Source organism: Moschus berezovskii, chromosome 1, assembly GCF_049115385.1.
Source record: "Moschus berezovskii isolate FMDL1 chromosome 1, NW_MosBer_1.0, whole genome shotgun sequence".
NCBI lineage: Eukaryota > Metazoa > Chordata > Mammalia > Artiodactyla > Moschidae > Moschus > Moschus berezovskii.
Window position 1 is genome coordinate 78,781,745 of NC_142460.1, and position 12,434 is coordinate 78,794,178.

The window sequence follows — 12,434 nt, forward strand, 5'->3', positions numbered from 1 at the left end:
TGTGTTGATGGATGCTGATATAGAACAAGTGAAAGTCACTCAGTCGTGTCCAACTCTTTGAGACCCCATGGACTATACAGTCCATGGAATTCTCCAGGCCAGAATACTGAAGTGGATAGCCTTTCCTTTCTCTGGGGATCTTCCCAACCCAGGGTTCGAACCCAGTGTCCCACATTGCAGGGGGATTGTTTACCAGCTGAGCCAGAGCAACAAAAGAGTTTCCAAAACACTGTTGAAATCACATCACATAGACCAGTTATTAAGTTCAAATTTTACAAGCAAACTCCAAATGAAAATTGTTAGTAAGCATTTTTTGAGTAGCAACTCCTGGCAAAGTACTCACTAAGCATAGAAACATCATAATGAACAAAACCCTTTTCTGTCCATGAGCCTGAGGTCCAGGCAAGAAATTAACTATATAAACAATGATAACATAAAGTTTTAGTGTGATGATAGATATATACATAATGTCCAGAAGTTTAAAAGATGTTTTTAACTCTGAAACAGCAGGGGTAAAGGATTAGGGAAGACTTCCTACAATAAACGATATTTGAGCTGGATCTTAGTTGAGGAGTTTTCTAGGAAAATAAAAGGAAGAAGAAAATTGCACACAAAGAATGGCATTTAGAAGAAGGCATGAAGCCATTTGGAGGTTTCAAAGAACTACACATGGTTGGGTATTGCCATTGTATGAGAAAAACTGGATATGTGATTAGAACTGAGGCTGGATACTGGCAGTCTGTAACTGTGGCAGGCTCTAATTGTGGAAGGCATAAAACTCAAAGTATTCACAAGGAAATAATACACTTTTAGTGTATCTACAGTATCTGAACAACAAAGAGAAACATTTTAGGATAAAATTCAATGCACAGTGGGTTTTTTGGGGAAATTTTGAATACACTACCCACTCCCTTTTAGCTACTATTTACTTTAATAAAACATTGTTTTAAAATAATTTTTGAACACTTATATTAGGAATAGATTTTTGCTAATTTACATACTATTCATTTCAGTCTCTCCATGTCAACAGGTGATATCATCCTCATTTTACAGATAAAAAACTTTAGACTCACCTTGATGAAGCAATTTGGGCACAGTAACCCAGCTTGGGCTTAGCTGGTGACTCAGATGGTAAAGAATCCGACTGCAATGTGGGAGACCTGGGTTCGATCCCTGGGTTGGGAAGATTGCTTGAAGGAGGGAATGGCTACCCACTCCAGTATTCCTGCCTGGAGAATCCCATGGACGGAGAAGCCTGGCAGGCTACAGTCCATGGGGTCGCAAAGAGTCAGATACGACTGAGCAACTTACACTTTCACCCCAGTTTGTAAGCTGCTCCAGTTGTCAAATTTTTCTTGTGCAACTAGTTCTTGCCACAGTGGGTAGAAACAAAGGGTTTGCTCCTAAGAAATACACTAGGATAAATACACTACCTATACGTGGTGTATTATGTCACTTCAGTCATGTCTGAATCTTTGTGACACCATGGACTATAGCCCGCAAGGCTCCTCTGTTCATGGGAATTCTCCAGGCAAGAATACTGGAGTGGATTGTCATGCCCTCCTCCAGGGGGTCTTTTCAACCCAGGGATCGAACCTGTATCTCTCAAGTCTCCTGTATTGGCAGGAGGGTTCTTTACCACTAGCCTCACCTGGGAAGCCCAAAATTAACCCAAATTAAGACAGCTGGAGAAGCAAGTCCCAGCCATGTTTCTGTAGAAACAATGAGAGACAAAGGTCTGAAAGAGCACACCAACAGCAAGTCCATAGAATCAGGATTATGATAAAGGCACATGGGCACAAGCATTATGAATTCTGGATCTGAATAGGAACAGCCAAGCTAAGGAAGAAGATTTGAGACATTTGCCAAAATTTATGGAACCCACCACTCCCTTACTAGAGTGTAAACTCCAGGGGGGCAGGGATTTTCATACAGGTTTTTCATTCTTCATCCTCAGTGCTTTAAAGAGTGGTTTGCACAGTTCCCTGGCATGCAGCTGGCTCAGGCTGGGTTAAAAATTAAGGTCAACACAACCCTATAGTTATGGACTGTTCACAGAAAAAGAAGTCTACATGTCTCCTAGTCATTTAGAAAGAAGCTCAACATCATTTATGATGTTGAATACAAAATAAAACTACTCATAAATGCTATTTCTCACTTATAAGATCGTCAAAACCAAAAAATTGGAGCATATACTCTGTTTGCAAAACTGTAGAGAGATAGGCATGCCAATATACTGCTGGTGGGAATGTAAAATGATGCCACTTCAGTAATGGAAAATTTGACAATAAATAGCAGTTACATAAGCATTTTCCTTTCACTTCCCAGAAACTATCCCAAAGCTATATAGGCAACAGTATGAAATATATTAATGTATATACAGAAGACAGGTCATTACTACACTGTAATACCAAGACATCTAGAAATAATCCAAATCATAGGGAACTAGTTGTCTAAATTATAGAACATCCACAAAATGAAGTACAATGAAACCCTTAAAAAGAATGAGGAATATCTTTATAAACTATTATGGAGTGACCTCCAGGACATATTGTTACATAAAAAAAGTAGGACAGATAAAAGTGTATATAGTTTCAAATTTTGTGATATGCAGCTAGACTAAAGCAATGCTTACAGAAAAATTAATAGCTTTGAATACTAATAACAAAGCAGGAATCACCTAAAATCCACCTAAAGAAGTTAAAAACAAAATAGAAAGATGAAAATAATAAAAGAAAGAGTAGAAATCAACAAAACAGAAAACAAGTAATACAAAAATTAACAAAATTAAAAGCTGGTTCTTCAGGAGTTCCCTGCGGGTCCAATGGTTAGAACTCAGCACTTTGACTAGAGAAGTTCAGATTCAATTTCTGGTCAGGGAATTAATATCCTACAACCCACAGCACAGCTAAAAAAACAATAGTATGTGAAGAACTTTCATAATTCAAAAAATTTTTTAATCAATTTAAAAAAAACAGGCAAATGACTTGAATGCTTTACCAAAAAAAAAAAGATATTCAGATTACCAATAAATAAACAAAAAAGATGTTCAATATTAGTAATCATAGAGGAAATGCAGATTTAAATCACAGTGAGATAATGATTATGCACCTGTCACTATGGCTAAAAGGACTGAAAATATATATTGGCAAAAATGTGACGTGCAGAATCGTGGCTGAGATGAGCTACCCCGCTCCCAGGGTTAGGGCGGTGGCCGAGAGGAGCTGTACCACGCTCAGGAGGCGGTGGCTGCTTGGGCACCGGAGGGCCGAGAGGAGCTGATCTGCATTCAAAGCAGGAGGCGTGGCCTTGAGGAGATACCCCTCGTCCAAGGTAAGGTACAGCGGCTGCGCCTTGCTGGAGCAGCTGGGAAGAGATACTCCACGACCAAGTGGAATATAAGAATCCAGTGTTCTGGGGAGGAAGGAACAAGATGGCGGAGGGATAAGATGGCAAGACCACTTTCTCCCCCACAAATTCATCAAAAGAACATTTGAACGCGGGAGTAAAGTCCACAAAACAACTTCTGAATACTGGCAGAGGACATCAGGCTCCCAGAAAAGCAGCCCGTTGTCTTCTAAAGGAGAGAGAAGAAATCCAGCTCCACCGACAAGAACACCGACACATGCTTCCCTAACCAGGGAACCCGGACAAGTCACCCGTCCAACCCCACACACAGCGAAGAAACTACGTAATAAAGAGAACTCCACAAACTGCAAGAAGAGGGAAAGGCCACCGCAAGCAAAGCAATATAAGCAAGATGAAGAGGCAGAGAAATACCCAGCAAGTAAAGGAACAAGATAATTGCCCACCAACACAAACAAAAGAAGAAGATATAGGGAATTTACCTGATAAAGAATTTCGAATTTTGATGGTGAAAATGATTCAAAATCTTGAAAGCAAAATGGAGTTACAGATAAATAACCTGGAGAAAAGGATTGAGAAGATGGAAGAAAGATTTAATAAGGACTTAGAAGAAATAAAAAAGAGTCAATATACAATGAATAATGCAATAGATGAGATCAGAAACACTCTGGAGGGAACAAACAGTAGAATAACAGAGGCAGAAGACAGGATAAGCGAACTAGAAGATAGAATTGTAGAAATAAATGAAACAGAGAGGAAAAAAGAAAAACGAATTAAAAGAAATGAGGACAATATTAGAGTCCTCTGGGACAATGTTAAACGCTCCAACATTCGAATCATAGGAGTCCCAGAAGAAGAAGACAAAAAGAAAGACCATGAGAGAATACTTGAGGAGATAATAGTTGAAAACGTCCCTAAAATGGGGAAAGAAATAATCACCCAAGTCCAAGAAACCCAGAGAGTCCCCAACAGGATAAACCCAAGGCGAAATACTCCAAGACACATATTAATCAAATTAACAAAGATCAAACACAAAGAACAAATATTAAAAGCAGCAAGGGAAAAGCAGCAAATAACGCATAAGGGGATTCCCATAAGGATAACAGCTGATCTTTCAACAGAAACTCTTCAGGCCAGAAGGGAGTGGCAAGACATACTTAAAGTGATGAAAGAAAATACCCTACAGCCCAGATTACTATACCCAGCAAGGATCTCATTCAAATATGAAGGAGAAATCAAAAGCTTTACAGACAAGCAAAAGCTGAGGGAATTCAGCATCACCAAACCAGCTCTCCAACAAATGCTAAAGGATCTTCTATAGACAGGATACACAGAAAGAGTGTATAAACTTGAACCCAAAGCAATAAAGAAAATGGCTACGGGATCGTACTTATCAATAATTACCTTAAACGTAAATGGGTTGAAATTTTCAAAAAGGCTAGAAACAATTCTCATAGCCATCAATAGTTCAGTGTTGAGTTCATGAATAGTTTTTAAAGTTTGGGACAAACTGTAGTATTTGCTATTTGAAGTACTATTTGTAATTGGCTTATTACGATGTAACATTGGTCTTCATTTCCATCTTAAAACGCCTAAAATTGCCTAACAGGTTTTTAGATTTGTGAATTTTAGTTGAAATGTATTTTACGATGTTACTAAACCTGCAGAAATATTGAAATATTTCAGAGAACTTATTCACTGTACATTTAATTTATTTTATTTATAAAAGTTATGAACTGTAGAAAGTTTTACTTGTTGGGTCAAATGCTTGTTGCTTCAAATGCTTGTTGCATTTGAAGTGCTAGTTACAAGAAAATCAAATACCTTCAATGTATAAATGCTATTAAGTTTTTAAAGGACTCTGGAGTATAAGTAAGTTTGTTTAAAGAAATTTAGTCTGTTCAACTTGAAAAAAATAAATAAATAAAATTGGAAAAAAAAATGTAAAACAACCAAAAATTTCACACATTATTAGTGGGAATATAAAAAAGTATAACTGCACTAGAAAATTTATAGTAGTTTTTTCCAAAAGTCAAACACATGCCCACATATAACCTTACCATTCCAATCCTAAGTATTTACCCAAGAGAAATAAAAATATATGTCCACACAAAGACTTGTGCATGAATGTTCCTATAGGTTTTATTAACAATAACCAAAAGCTAGAAACAACCCAAATGCCAACTGGCAGATAGCTAAGTTATCTGTATAATGGAATACTATGCAGCAGTGAAAAGGAACACACATGAATTGATGAATCTCAATCATTCCTTTGAGTGAAATAAGGAAGAAACAAAAGAGTACATGTTAGACCTCACAAAAAGAGTATACTAATATAAAATGCTAACTAATCTATGGTGACAAATGGCAGATCATTGGTTGCCCACAGATGATGGGTGTAAAGACAAGGAAGGACCTCTAGTATACATGAAGGAATATTTTGGGAATGATGGAAATGTTTTTTATCTTGTTTGTGATAGTAATTACAGAAATATATGACTGTCAAACCTCATCAAGTTTTAACTTTTAAATGTACCCAGTTAATTATATATAAATTATCCTTCAGTTTAATTAAAAGCAGTGTCAGAAACATCAGGCTTTAACACACATAATATTAGAACATGCATCGACACAAATAAACATAAAAGAAAATACAAATGAAAACCCCTTGGCACTGGAAATAATGTTTCAAAAAACCTTTTCCATCTAAGTCAAAATCATCAGTAGAAGTAAGATTGTTTTGTGATTTGACTACTAGTGAAACCTCTTAGTCACTTCGAGCACTCGCTTTGAGTTTCCTTTCCCAAATCATCATCATATGACTGAGCAAGTATGTACCACCCACACAGTAGACACTGTATAGGCATGACTATGCAAACACATACTCCAAAGCCTTCCTCCGGTGAGCGAAAAAGGCTCTCCAAAACAGCACATGGTTTTCCTGTGTGATTTAACAGTTATTATCTATGCAAAATCCTGTGTTTTGCTGGGCTGTACTGACTAAAAAAGTTAGAAATAGGCATTTCTAATATTTCACAATTCGTAGTAAAATCCCTGATTTAGTAACTGTTTATTAACCAAAGTAGAACATATCTTATACAGTAATTAGTCGATATGGTGGCTTAAATTATTATTTCCAATATATGCAGATGGGGAAAAAAATTAAAGATTTTCTGCTCTTTCATTCATTTGCAAGGTTTTGGGAGAATACAAACAAGCGGGAAGGAGCCTGAACAAATGAATTTAAGCTGAAAGAATCCTAAAATTGAAGCAAAACTGTAGCCTAAAATATTTTTCTATGCTCTAATAAAATGACCATATAGCTATAAAAGAGAATAATGTAGAAGACCTTTACTTTTACATTTTTTTTTAATATTTCTCTCCAGAACTTGAGACTTCTATGCTAGTACTGACCTAATTAAAAGTTATTTTTATGGTTTATTGTGGTATTTACATCTTTACTTGTCATCTTTGTTGTTATTTAACATTTAATGAACTTACTATCAAAATACTTTTTTAAAAAAGGAACATAGAATACATTAAAATATATTCAATATATTTCAATACACTTAAATCTGTGTGAATATTCTGATATTTTACACAAGGAGGACCAAATAATAGAATTATTGCATTTTTCATTTGGTGTTTCAAGCTTCTGACTTCAAAACTCTTCAAATTATCATAACAAATACAGAATTGGATCATTTTGAATAAAGCAATGGTGGGAAAATATGAGGGATTTGAATTTTACTTCACTCTGCTTCTTTCCCAAATTACTTAAAATAATTAAATTTATATACTCTAGTTCTCCCCTATGCAAAATGCAGACTGTCATTTTTAATAAGTAAGGAATAACTAGTGAAAGGTATCTGAAGAGCATTACAAACTGAGGTTTTAAAGCCAGTAAAAAGGAAACTACATTTCTCCTAAAGATTCAAGCTTCATTTTAAATAAATGCAACTCTGAGACTGAGATCTTAATCACACAAAGACCCGGAAATTAAAATCACACTGCCAGAACAACCTTGTTTAGCTATACTGAGCACATAACTTTTTCTAATCACCAGTATGGTAAAGTCAGTGCAGTACAGAAAGCTTTATCATAACTCTATGGCCTCAGAAAGCTTAAAATATCAACCTTAACATTTTAGTTAGTATGTTTGTACTGTGTTTTATAAAACTGCATGTTGTGGATACAGGTTAGACATACAAGTTATTTCCCAACAGTTTTTAAGAGTTATGAATGGATTCAAACAAGAAGAGACCTTGAATTGCCTCCTTTTTTTATAGGTTCCGAAAATAAGATGAATTGTCAGCCAAATAGTCTAATTATATTTCTTTCTCTAATGCAATAATTTTCACATGGGGAACTAGTGAAAATCCATGATAGTCAGCCAGAAAATCTATAAACTATGTAACTTTGGGGGAAGTTTTACAATAATGTACAATTTTATTTCTGATATATAATTAAAAAGTACTACCAATAATTGAAAGCATAGCCAATTTTCCCCCGGATTTTGTTATTTTCTAAATAGCAAACAGTAATGGTCGGAATGGGCTTCCCGAGTGGCTCAATGGTAAAAAATCCGCCTGCAGTGCAGGAGACACAAGAGATATGGGTTTCATCTCTGAGTTGGGACATTCTCCTGGAGTAGGAAATGGCAACCCACTCTAGTATTCTTGCCTGGAGAACTCCACAGAAAGAAGAGCCTGGCAGGCTACAGTCCATGGAGTCACAAAAGAGTCAGATATGACTTAGAGACTAAACGAAACAATGGTTGGAATAACAGACTGATGTGATTTTTTTCTCTACTAAAGCTACCTGAAAAGTAATGCAGAAATTTTATGAGAAATATTGGAAGTTAAGGAAATGAGCTTTTTTTTTCTGCCTCCTAAGATGATGATCAGTCTTTCACTAGTAGTTTTCACTGAGACGGTATCTGAGTGACCACCTATCACATGTATTAGAGCTTTCAGACTGGTGGAGGGGAGCTGGAAGCTGCATTAATAATATTTATTTATTCAGTTACAATAGCTAGGCCTTAATAAATGCCTGTATTATGGAGCTTTCAATCTAATAGGAATAATACATAGTAACCAAATAACCAAACAAATATATGAAACTGCAATAGCAATAAGTGAAAAGTATATAAAATGTACCTTGAGGAACTTATACTAGTACTGAGGTGATAAGCAGCCTCTAAGATGGTCCCTACTTTCCTGGTAATTGTGTCTTTATAAAATCCCCTCCTCTTGCATGTGAACTGGATTTAGTAACTCACTTCTAACAAATATGATAGAGCAGAAATGATAGAATGTCACTGCCAAGATTAAGTTATAAAAAGACTATGGCTTCTACCCTCATGGTTTCTCTCTCACTCACTCTTGGGTCACTGTGAGAGAATAAATATTTGTCTGAGGGAGGTTTATTACAGAGAGGGAGATGGCACCCCACTCCAGTACTCTTGCCTGGAAAATCCCATGGACAGAGGAGCCTGGTGGGCTGCAGTCCATGGGGTCGCTAAGAATCGGACACGACTGAGCGACTGCACTTTCACTTTTCACTTTCATGCATTGGAGAGGGAAATGGCAACCCACTCCAGTGTTCTTGCCTGGAGAACCCCAGGGATGGGGGAGCCTGGTGGGCTGCCGTCTATGAGGTCGCACAGAGTCGGACACGACTGAAGCGACTTAGCAGCAGCAACAGCAGCAGTTTATTATGCAGCAAGAGGTAATTGATACAAGACCCAACACACAAGAAGCTGATAATAAGAAAGAGAATGAGAAACAGAACAGTTCAAATAGAAGTACTTTTATATGCAGAGAATGTGTATCTGGAGGGAATAGGATCTGAAGGAAGACTGGAGCTAAAAAAAAAAAAGTTTCAGCTTTTGCTATTAATCTAATCTTCCATAATGATTTCAGGATCTTTTTCCTGAGACAAGTGTATTTTCCTATGGAAGAAGAACAGAAAAGAAAAACAAATATGCTTGCCATTTGGGGCATATAAAATGAAATGCCTTTTAAGATGAAAACTATCTCCTTTATGTGTCTCATAGCGCAATATTTCAATTATTATGATCCTTGCTTCCAAAAAGGAAAGAAACTGAAATGTAAAATAAGAGATTTGAGCTTCCCTTGTGGTTCAGCTGGTAAAGAATCTGCCTGCAATGTGGGAGACATGGGTTCCATCTCTGGGTTGGGAAGATCGAAGAACAATTGGGAAGATCGAATAACAATGTCAAAAACTGATCTTGGTAACACAATACATCTATTTTGTGTTCTTATACTTTAATTTATGAACGTTATTGACATTTTAAAATACATTAATTTAGTAGCAGACAACACCTAATTAACTGTTCAGTAAACAAAACATTAAGTAGAAACCCAAAGTTTTAGCAGAGACAAAAATTGAAAAAAACACCACAATTAGAGTAACAAAATCAACTAGCCTTTTGGCTAATGTTAAAATAAATAAATTTCCATTTATTACCTCTGTAATATTGCACAGATTACTCTCTGAAACAGTTGCTGTATCTACATTTATGGGAATTTAATATCTGATAGGAATAGGCATTCAAATTCATAAGGGGAAGAATGATTATATCATTGGTAAATGATACTAGGAGAACTAACTAGCCACTTGGGAAAAAATATGGATAGGAAACAGTGCTAATAAAAACCATATTGCTGGGACTAATTTCTGTATATGTAACAGTAGTCACAAAGTCTGCATCATTTTAGTAGGACACAGTATTAATAAAAGTCATATTGTTGGGCTTACTTTTTTTCAGGCAATTACCGTCACACAGTCCAAAACTAGGTAATGAAAACAAATTTGTTCCCTAGCTCATGGTAGATGTTGTACAAATGTGTATCAGTGATCACAAGGGTCAGTGTGTTTGGTGAGCAGATAGTGAATATATACACATATCAGATATACAAAGATATGGGCATACCACATTTTACTGCACTTCACTTTACTATGTTTTTTACAAATTGCAGGTTTATGGCAACCCTGTGTTGTGAGATGATGGTTAACATTTTTTAGGAATAAAGTATTTTTTAATTAAGGTGTATACATTGTTCTTTATACATAATGCTAGTGTACACTTATAGACTTCAGTATAGTGTTGTTATTGATGCTAAAGCTGAAACTCCAATACTTTGGCCACCTCATGCGAAAAGTTGACTCACTGGAAAAGACTCTGATGCTGGGAAGGATTGGGGGCAGGAGGAGAAGGGGATGACAGAGAATGAGATGGCTGGATGGCATCACCGACTCGATGGACATGAGTTTGAGTGAACTCCGGGAGTTGGTGATGGACAGGGAGGCCTGGTGTGCTGTGATTCATGGGGTCGCAAAGAGTCGGTCACGACTGAGCGACTGAATTGCACTGAACTGAACTGAAGTTGTATCCAACTCTTCTGTGACCTCTATGGACTGTAGCCTGCCAGGCTCCTCTATCCATGGGATTTCCCAGGCAAGAATGTTGGAGTGGGGTGCCATTCCCTTCTTCAGGAGATCTTTCTGACCCAGGGATCAAACCCACAATGCTTATGTCTCCTGCATTGCCGGTAGATTCTTTACTGATAAGCCAGCAGGGAAGTCACAGTATAGTGTAGGTATAACTTTTTTCTTTAGACAAAACTTTTACATGCACTGGGAAACCAAAAATTTGTCTGTCTCAGTTTATTGTGATATTCACTTTATTGTGGTGGTCTGGGACCAAACCCACAATGTCTCCAAAATATGCCTTATATTCTAGGATATTAATGTTGGTATAGTTTCTAATTCTTAGAAAAAAAAAAAAAAGTTGGTCTGTAGGGGCCAATAAGTTATGAAATAATATCTATGAAAGAGCTTTGGAAACTGTAAAATGATAATTATGATATAATTTTTTGAATGTCAAATTCAGACATAGTATTAAGTGCTTTATATATATATATAATTTAACTCAATCCTCACAGCAACCCTAGATACCATCTCAGGGGGTTTGGGTAAAATCTCCCAATTTAAAAATATTGGCAGCTAATTCAAAATTTTAAAAATATTACATGAGCCAGTCAAAAGTGTCTCTAAGCCAAATCCAGCCCATGGACTGCCACATCACTGTCTTTGATGTGGAAATTAAAGACAAGGCCGAAATGAGAGTCTTGAAACATTTAAAATTAGGGATCTAATGAAGGAAGTAAAGTTAGCAGAAACAATGAAGAAAAGTAGAAGGTAAATACAGGGTCTTGAAGCCAGGGAAAGAGAAGTTTTTAAGACCCAAAAAATCAAGGTCAAATCATGTATGAAAAATTTTAAAGTAAGGAGTAAGAGGCATTATGATTTGCTAGCAAAATCCACAGAGACAATTAAAAGCTGTAAGAGAATAGTGTTAGTACAGAGGGAATAGCAGGACAATTGCAAGGGCCCAAGCAGAAGCAATTGTCAACTGTAGACTTGCTCTTTCAAGAATTTTTACCCTGAAAGTATCAGAGAATGAGACAGTAACTTTATCCTTTCATATCAAATATGAAAGAGAGAGATGGGGCAATGTCTGAAACTAGAAGGACTGAATGGGTATTTGAGTCATACAGCATATTTGTAGACAGAGGGAGTGCTAGCAGTTACAAGAATGAAGGAGGCTAACTGGCATGCAGGATCCTAGAGGTTGTGGGAGGAGATGAGACAAATGCAAAATGAAGGTTTGCTTTTGAAGAGACTGACACTTGGTTCCTCAGAGAGAAGCATAAAGGGCAAGAGTGGTTACAGATACCAGAGGCATTCCGAGGAAGTTTAGGCTGACAAACATTTTCTGAGTATACCTGGGCCTCCTGAGTGGTGCAGTGGTAAAGAATCCACCTGCCAATGCAGGAGACACAAGAGATGCAGGTTTGATCCCTGGGTCAGGAAGATCCCCTGGTGGAGGAAATGGCAACCCACTCCAGTATTCTTGCCTGGGAAATCCGATGGACAGAGGAGCCTGATGGGCTACAGTCCATGGCATAACAAAGAGTCAGACCCAAATGAGAAACTGAGCAGACACAAACACTCAGGTTGACAAACACTTTCTGAGTATA

General features: G+C 36.9%; 1 protein-coding gene across 1 annotated transcript in view; it reads right to left on the reverse strand.

Moving 5' to 3' along the window:
• The window catches only part of LOC129554180 (cell surface glycoprotein CD200 receptor 1), a 76,344-nt gene that overhangs the window by 23,858 nt on the left and 40,052 nt on the right, over positions 1–12,434 (reverse strand). The window lies entirely within an intron of this gene.